Source organism: Hemicordylus capensis, chromosome 4, assembly GCF_027244095.1.
Source record: "Hemicordylus capensis ecotype Gifberg chromosome 4, rHemCap1.1.pri, whole genome shotgun sequence".
NCBI lineage: Eukaryota > Metazoa > Chordata > Lepidosauria > Squamata > Cordylidae > Hemicordylus > Hemicordylus capensis.
Genome location: NC_069660.1, coordinates 26,149,655 through 26,159,079, shown reverse-complemented (window position 1 = coordinate 26,159,079; position 9,425 = coordinate 26,149,655).

The window sequence follows — 9,425 nt, the reverse complement described above, 5'->3', positions numbered from 1 at the left end:
TCCAGGGGTGACCAATCTGAGGTTGTCCAGCTGTTGTTTGACTACAACTCCCATCATCCCTGACTGCAGTTTGCGCTTGGGATGATGGCAGCTGTAGTCCAGCAACAGCTGGAGAGCTTCATGTTGGTCTAGCCCAACACTAGAGATGTGCAAATCGATTCAAATCAGTTTGAGATTCAGATCAGGCTGATCTGAGTGATTCAAACTTGAATCAAATTGCCGTTAGAATAAAGGGCCTGATTCAGGTTCTAATCAAATTGACCCTGGTTCGAGCTCAAATCATTTCAAATGATTCAAGCACCACTCTGGTGGGATTTCCCCCCTTGCTGATTTATTTTCTGGCACTGGCTTCCGATTGGCTTGAGATCTCCTTGCTTCTTGGTTGGCCTGTTATACAAATTGTGTTGTCATGGGCAACTATGCTCCCATTGGCTGGGTGGAGGGAGGAGAGAGGGTGAACAAAAAAGGAGGAAATTTCAAAGTGCTTTCAGAGGACCTAGGGAGGAGAGATCCCTTATTGTGCTCTTGAAGAGGATATATCAGGAGAGGAGAAAGGAAGGAATCAAGGAAGGTATGATTTTGTGGTTTTCTTTTCTGAGCACTGAGTATAGTATGCTGTGCTGTTGCTGCTATATTATTAAGAACAGCCCTGCTGGATCGGGCTCTAGGCCCATCTAGTCCAGTATCCTGTTTCACACAGTGGCCCACCAGATGCCGCTTGAAGCCTAAAGGCAGGAGTTGAGGGCATGCCCTCTCTCCTGCTGTTACTCCCCTGCAACTGGTACTAATTAACTATCTGGTTTTGCTGGATCTCAGATTGGCAAAGACAGAACTTAGGTGTGATTTGGTCTGTTAGTGAGATGGTGTTGTGAAAAATGGGCAGTGGCAGCTCAACTGTGTGTGTGTGTGTGTGTGTGTAAGTAATATTTATTGGTGACTGCCATGATGAGCTCCATGTCTGGCTTTGAGACTAATGTGTTTCACTCAGTGCTCTGGTCTGCTCTGCAATCTGCATTCTGCATTGCAAAGTATAAGTCAAAATGTGGCTGAAGACATTGTTCTAGTTGAGTTTATGGCTATGCTTGCTGCTAAGTCGGGGTGCTGCTGTTGCAGCTGCTGCACTAGGAAGTAAGAAGTCGTAATTGTGTAAGAGAGAGCAACTTGTGCCAGTGATGTTACTGTAGTGCAGGCACTGTGTCTGGCAGTGGATTCTGGGTCAATGATTCTTTTTTTTTTTTTTTTTTTGGCCATTTTTGGACTGTGTGTTTGACAAAATGTAGTTTCTGTGATGGGAGGGACTGTTTGCTTCTGTTCAGCAGTGTTATTTTTAAGGCAGGGTGGCAAAATCTGTGCACTCTGCTTGCACAAAGAGGGAAGCAGAGGGAACAATGGGGAACTTGAAACACCCAATTGTTTCCCATGGGTAGCTCTTATGGACACCAAAGTGGGTTGGGTGGTATGGTGTGATGGGTGCTACCTTCCACCCAACCCACAAAAGAAATGGGCCAGCAGGCAATTATAAAAAAAGTAACCTTTCCCCAAAACCCCCATAGGATCCTATGGGGTTATTTTTGGGGAAAGTTTTTTAAAAAACAAAAAAAGGTTTGCTTGCCCATTTCTTTTGTGGGTTGGGTGGTGGGTGGCACCCATCATGCCCTAATACCCAGCCCACTTTGGTGTCCCTAGACCTACCCTTGGGGAATGATGGGGTGATTCGATTTCCCCATTGTCTCCTAAGGCCAAATCGCTCGAATTGATTTGAATTGATTTGTCGAAACAGTTGGCAATGGCTGCTCTTTCAATGAATCAATTCGAGTATTTTTTAATCCAATTTGAGCTCGAAATGAATTGTAGAATCCAATTCGTGCATATCTCTATCCAACACTACCCACTATAGACCAATTGCTCTCAATCAGAGGATCAGATTGTTTTTGCACTGAAGGAGTTTTAGAATAGTGGCAATGTTTTTCTTAAAAATAAAATGTGGATGGTGAGAGCCTTCCATCTTCTGCATTCTTAATTGGCTTTTTTGGAGGGGAACATAACTGCTTTAAAAATGTTGCTCTGCTTTTTTGACCCTACCTCCTCCTTATTGGTATAATATTTATGGTCTTGTAGATCTTGGCTCCCCTGCAGCGAGTGTTTGCCTGATTTGCAGCACAGGTGCTGTGTAGGTGGGTGCTATGTGGGTTTCCCCCGGCTCTGCCAGGATGCCTGAACTGTGCTTGCTAAGCACCAGGCTCTGGCAGTCCTATGCATCCTTGCAGCCAAGGCTGACAATCTGTGCCAACTTGAGGAAGCAGTTGGGGGTTCAGGAACCTTTTCTAAACTTGTCGGATTGTATAAATAGCACAAATCTGTGCCTCAGAAGAAAAATAAAAAGAATATCTCCACACACACACACACACACACACACACACACACAATTCCAGTGCTGGCAAAGACTAGGTCTAGGTTCTAGAGACCTAGAAAGAGCCAAATGCCAGTAGGAAGTTGTTTCTGTGTTCTGTTGCCTTTTAAAAGGGTTGGTTCTGGATTGACAGCCGTACAAGTGACTAGTTGTCCCGTCCTTTTTTGAGGATCTATGCAGTGGGCATTTTGCAAGTGATTTCATGAAAGTTGCCAGCCTGGATTCTTGCCAAGTGGATAGGGTTCCACTGTAATGCAGGAGCTGAGGAACAAAGCGGAAACTTGGTTGGTCAAGATCTGACAGATCTTCTAAGAATCCCCGCAGTGATCTGTAGTACAATAAAATGCAGTGTGATGTCATCAGGGCTGCTCTTACAATGATCACTAGAGCACCAGAAGCCTCCGACCCCAGTTTGGGAGCTGTGTGTGCTCCAGACTGGCCATCATGGGAATTCTACAAGCAAGGTAGGAGGAGGGGGAAGTACTCATCTACAAGCTGGGTACAGAGTCAGGAGGTGCGTGGAGTGCTTTCCCTCCACCCCTTCTCTGAAGCCGAGTACAAGTTCTGGGCTCGCTGCTGCCACCCACCTCTGTACCCATTTCACAGGCAAGATTTTTTGGCCTCCTCTTTCCGTATTTGTTGAATTCTCATGATGTCCGGCCAGGAGTGCACACAACTCCGGAACTAGAGGAGGAAGCTTGACTTACCCTAGTGGTCATTGGAGAACAGCCCTCCATGTCTCTCTGCCTCCTGCAACTAGCAGCTAATGAAGGACAGTCATGGGGGCAGGAAGAGAGCTGTCCTATCACATCCTGTGTTTTGTTTTACTGTGCATTGCTGAGTTAGGAGAGGAGGAGATGCTTGCCGAGCTGATGCTTTTGGCGGCGGCCATGTGGCTCCTGTAGGACCACTGGGAGGTAGGGATGTCCACAAAACCAGTTTGCCCGGTTTGGTTCGAATCTGAACCAGACCAGGCATGTTCAGTATTGGCACACTGAACTAGGGGCCTGGCTTGGTTTGAGTATCGAACGGTGCCAGCGCTTTGTAAATTTGAAAAATAAATAAGGTCGACTTACTGCCGCTGAGGGCTTCGATGGCCTCAGGGTGCTGCAGCTCTGTGTGTGCGTGTGTGTGTGTGTGTGTGTGTGTAGGGTGTCTCTGGCTGTTACCCCTTGCCCCGCCTTCCTCCTCCCCCAGTTTCCCATGGGCCAGTTAAGCCCATGGGACAAACCAGCCCAGAGTTTGTCCCATTGGAGACCAGGGGGAGGCCAGTGGGGGAAGGGGGAACTGCCAGAGAATGAGGCTGCTGAAGCCCTTGGCGGTGGTAAGTTGGCCTTTATTTTTTCCAACTTTACAAAGTGCTGATCTACCCAAACTGGCCCCCAACTGTCCCGGGTGGGGGTGGGGTATGTTCAACCGTGAGCTGAACTGTGCTTGATCTGGTCTGAGGTCAAGCCCTCGAAACAGCTTGGTTCGAGCTCGAACCGGCTTGAGGTTGAGCTGGTTTGCATATCCCTACAAGGAGGTTCCACTGCTTCCCTCCCAGGAACAGCAACATGCCAAGGATAAAAGCAGCCTGTTTACAATTCACCATTTTGTTCTATCATTGTGAAACCTTCTCTACCTTTTTCCTTTATTCCTTTCCTGTTGTGTATTTTGTCTTTTTAGTTTGAAAGCCTCAGGTCAGGGCTTGTGTCTCCTTTATGCACAGTGCTGCTAGAAGCAGACTGTATTGAATGTTTTTATTGATCTGAGCAGGGGCATTGCTAGATATGAGCTATGGGGGCTAAAGCCCCCATTTTTTTCCAAAGCCACAAAAATCACTCCATAAGCCAGGAAATGGGTTTCCAGGTCAAATGTACTGGTGACACCTACATCTTTTTCCCCACCACAAAACACACACAGAGTTGCCAACTCTTACTGAGCTGTTCTGGACAATTTCCCCCCAATATTCTTCACAAAATGAAGCCAATATCATTTCCTAAATTGCTATCTGTCGTCATTTGGGAATCAGTGCCAATTTCAGAGGACTTCAGCCAATCTGGGAAGCTATTCCCAAACCTCACCTTCCCTCAGAGGGGAAGCAACCCCACCTTCAGGGGTCTAGAGCACCTTCCTTATGAGGTTACAATATTTGGGGAATTTTAGTTAGAAAAAAACAGTTATATCTGGTCTATTGTGTGGCAGATGTTTGTCTGTTTGTAGTCGGAAGTCCCATAATATTTTTGTATCTTCATTTTCTACCACTTTTTCAATTGTATGGTCCCACCAATCTTTGGCTACAGGTAGCTTGTATTTTTTGCAGATGTCCCGGTGTATCATCCCTGCTACCTTGTCATGCCTTTGTTTGTAGTCAGTCTGTGTGATCTTTCTACAACAGCTGATTAGGTGGTCCACTGTTTCATCTGCTTCTTTACAAAGGCGGCACTTGCTGTTTGTGGTTGATTTTTCTACTTTTGCTCTTAGTACACTTGTTCTTAGTGCCTGTTCTTGTGCAGCCAGTATTAAACCCTCTGTTTCTTTCTTCAAGTTGCCATTCTTAAGCCATTGCCAGGTCTTGGTGATGTCTGATTTTCCACTTATATTGTGCAAATATTGACCATGCAGTGGCTTATTTTTCCATTTTTCTGCTCGGTACTTGACTTGTTCTTTCTTGTAGGCCTGATTTCTTTCATTGGTGTTGAATAATTTCTCGTTATTTACCATTTGAAGTGCCTCTTCTTCACTGTCCTTTATATATTCTTCAAGGCCTCTTTACTGCTTCTCTACTGTTTGATGGACTTGCAGCATTCCTCTTCCACCTGAGCCATGAGAGAGGTATAGCCTATCGACATCACTGCGGGGGTGCAGAGCATGATTGATGGTCATGATTTTCCTGGTCTTACGATCTAGCATCTCTAGCTCTGCCTGAGTCCAGTCTATTATTCCTGCACTGTATCTGATAACGGTTATAGCCCAGGTGTTTATGGCTTGTATGGTGTTCCCACCATTGAGTTTGGACTTGAGGATTTTTCTAACTCTCCTGATGTATTCACTTCCAATTTTTCTTTTCACTTCTGTGTGTGCGATGTTATCAGCCTGGAGAATGCCCAAGTATTTGTAAGGTTCTTTCTCTTCCAGGTTCTGTATTTTAGCAAGGAGGTCGGCAATTTCACATTTGAGTTCTTTGAGGACTCTAGGATGGATGCCATCTGGCCCTGGCGATTTGCTAGTTTTCCATTTTTCCAGACAATTTAGAACATCAACCTTTGTCACTTCTGTCTGACTCAGTTCTTTAGCTCCCATCTCCAAAAAGCCTGGATCAGAAACAGGTATATGCTCAGTAGTGTCGCATGTATGTGACACATGTATGTGACACCAGAGTGTCACATGTATGACTATTTGTTCCATGGGCAGAAGTCATGGGTGTGTGCTCTGTGCAAGGAGCTAAAAGCATCACAGGGAATAACAAAAACTCCTTTAAATACATCAGATGCAGGAATCCTGCCAGGGAGGCAGTTGGACTGTTAGATAATGAGGGAGTGAACAGAATTATTAAGGAGGATATGGATGTTGCAGAGAAGCTAAATGAGTTCTCTGCATCCCTCTTTACAGCAGAGGATACTTAACAAATACCTGTTCCTGAAACAGGCTTTTCTCCAAGCAGCGTTCAGGTGCGGCGAGAATGGAGGTAAGCACCGATTGCTATACTCTTAAAGATGCCTCTCACTGCCCCTCTGGTGGCACCTGCACCAGCCGCTACTGTCAATACCAGTTGCAGGGGGCAACAGCAGGAGAGAGAGCATACACATACCTCTTGCCTGTGGGCTCCCAGAGGCATCTGGTGGGCCACTGTGTGAAACAGAATGCTGGACTAGATAGGCCTTGGGCCTGATCCAGTAGGGCTGTTCTTATGTTATGCCAGAGTTTGTGTTTCTTTCCATTCTCTTCAATTGGGCAGGCCTTCCTATTTCTGAAGTATTTCTTCTTCCCTTGTTTAGCTTCCTTGACTTTACTTGGTACCACGCTGGCATCCTTCTGGACTGGGTGGTTCCTTTCCTTTCCTTTCCTTTCCTTTCTGGGTGGGTGGCGGGGGGTGGGGGTGGGATACATTCTAACTGGGCTACTATTATTGTGGTTTTAAACTCCATGCATTCTGGAGTGAAGTGACTCTCTTGATTTTCCCTTTCAGTTTTCTTTTCACCAAACTCCTCATTTTAGAGAAGTTTCCTCTTCTGAAGTTCAAAGTGTCTGTGTTAGACTTCTCTGGCAATTCTCTGCTCACATATATGCTGAATTTGATCACAGGATAGTCACTGTTCCTTAAAGGTTCCACAACACTGACATCTCGCACCAGGTCCTGTGCTCCACTCAGGATTAAGTCCAAGGTCACCTTCCCTCTTCTATTATTGTGGTTTTAAACTCCATGCATTCTGGAGTGAAGTGACTCTCTTGATTTTCCCTTTCAGTTTTCTTTTCACCAAACTCCTCATTTTAGAGAAGTTTCCTCTTCTGAAGTTCACAGTGTCTGTGTTAGACTTCTTTGGCAATTCTTTCCTCACATATATGCTGAATTTGATCACAGGATAGTCACTGTTCCTTAAAGGTTCCACAACACTGACATCTCGCACCAGGTCCTGTGCTCCACTCAGGATTAAGTCCAAGGTCACCTTCCCTCTGGTAGGTTCCATGACCAACTGTTCTAGGGCACAGTCATTCAGCATATCTAGAAATTTGGTCTCTTTGTCATCACTGGAATGTTCATTTACCTAGTCTCTATGTAGGTAATTGAAGTAACCTATTAGTACATCTCTGTCTCTCTTTGATGCCTCCCTGATTTCCTTCTTCAGTTTCCATTCACTGTAAGCGTTTCTATCAGGATGGCATTCCTAGTAGCACATTTCTTTTCAGGCCTTGTATTGTCACCCACAGAGTTTTTGTAGAGGACTCCGGTCTTCTTAGGTTTTCTAGCTTGTTAGATTCTATCCCTTCTTTAACATACAGTGCTATTCCACCCCCACCCCCCAATTCACCCTCCCAGTCCTTTCTGTAGAGTTTCTATCCAGGAATAACAATGGCTCACTGGTACTCACTGCTCCGTTATGCCTACTATGTTCATGGCACAAGGGAATAGTCCAACATCTCCCTCCACATTATTTGTGGCTAATAACAGCTAAACTAAAGCTGTTGTTAGCCCCAAAAGTAGGTTGGCCCCTCCAAAGCTTTGGGGGCAGTGGCGGGGAGGTGCTTTAAGTTGGGCACTTGGCACTGGGGTAAAAAGTCAAATACACACCCCACAGCACATCTCCTCATGCTTTTTGGAAAACAGCAGAAATTTCAGTCACAAAACTCCCACATCATCTTTAGTTTGGCCCTAATTTAGATATACTTGATCTTGCTACAAGTTTGAGTCTCAACTTTGCATGACTTTCAAGTTTAGTTCTCTTACTCTTGCCTCAACTCTTCCCTTCTATTTTGTTGCCAGTCTAATCGTCTCCTCCCCTCTACCCTTCACAATGATGTTCCAGGATAATCTCTCATGAGTTAAAAAATTGCACAGTATCTATTTGTCAGTGTTTATTTTTAAGCAGTGCCAAAAAGTGTTTATAGATAGAAACAACAGGACAACCCATAATTAAATCATTGTTTCTGCTACATCTGCTATTTAGCAACTTGAAGGAAAATAATTTCCTCACAACAAAGAGGGAATGGTCAAGGAAGCTCTCAAGTTTGCACCCATTATTACCATATAAAATAACATATTAGTTGCTTAGCTACCGATCATAAAAGGAGGGCAATTAAAAATGAAGGACTCTTAACTAAACTGTGTGGAATAGAAACACGGAAACTTAAAAGCTGTCAGGTGGTTAGTGGAAAGAATAACAAGGAATGATTGACAAAGTGGGCTTTACACAGCTTCAAATTTGGCTTTGATTCAATAAATGATTGACATGCCGATATCTCCTGAAAAAGTGGATTATGCTTTGGAGAGGTTATTTAGCGAGCCACTGATTGACAGTTTACTAAAACTGTCCCATGGACGGAGGTAACCAAACAGAGCCATATTTTGACAGGTAAATTTCTTTAATCTCCGTTTTGCGATACCCTTTTTCTCGCTATAAGCAGACACTCCAAGTGCCAGTCAGTTACCACACAGAGGTCTCCATATTGAGTATGGCTTCTCCTGTGATTCCCCCCGCCTCCATGAGCTAAAGCTATTCTATATTTTGCAGGAAGATATGCATTTGTCAGCTGTAAAAGCCAAGCTAAGCAGATTGGTTAACTGGTTTTTAAAATAAATAAATAATGCAGAGGGGCACAGCCTAGTTAGCATATTCTTGTTTTATTTACTTACTTACTTATTTATTTATATTTTCTATCCCGCTATTCCTCCAAGGAGCCCAGAGCGGTGTACTACATACTTAGGTTTCTCCTCACAACAACCCTGTGAAGTAGGTTAGGCTGAGAGAGAATTGACTGGCCCAGAGTCACCCAGCAAGTCTGATGGCTGAATGGGGATTTGAACTCGGGTCTCCCCGGTCCTAGTCCAGCACTCTAACCACTACACCATGCTGGCTCAGGGCCGTTGTCAGGTTGGCATCATTGGGTGGTTTCTGAGGGCCCACTGCTGATAACTGAGACTATCTCTATGCCTGTAGCTTCTGTGTGATGGTGGTAGAACTACTCTATTGGAGCCTACTCTGGTAGGAAAGGATCCTTTTCTAAGACCTCTGAAACTTGGAGTTGACCTAGGGTGGTCAGGAAAGAGAAATGTCAACTGATCTGCTCTTTGAACTAGGAAGGGAACCTCATGGTCTGAAGTCAGGCCCTAGGAAAAAATGCAACTGGGGGATGCATAACAGAACTTCAGGAAATTATGAATAGTGTGGAGAAAGTGAATAGAGAGAAGTTTTTCTCCCTCTCTCAAAACATTTGAAGTCAGGTCGTCCAGTGAAATTGGCAGTAGATTCAGGAGAGACAGAAGAAAGTACTTCTTTTACACAACAGGTAATGAATTGTTGGCATTCACTAACAT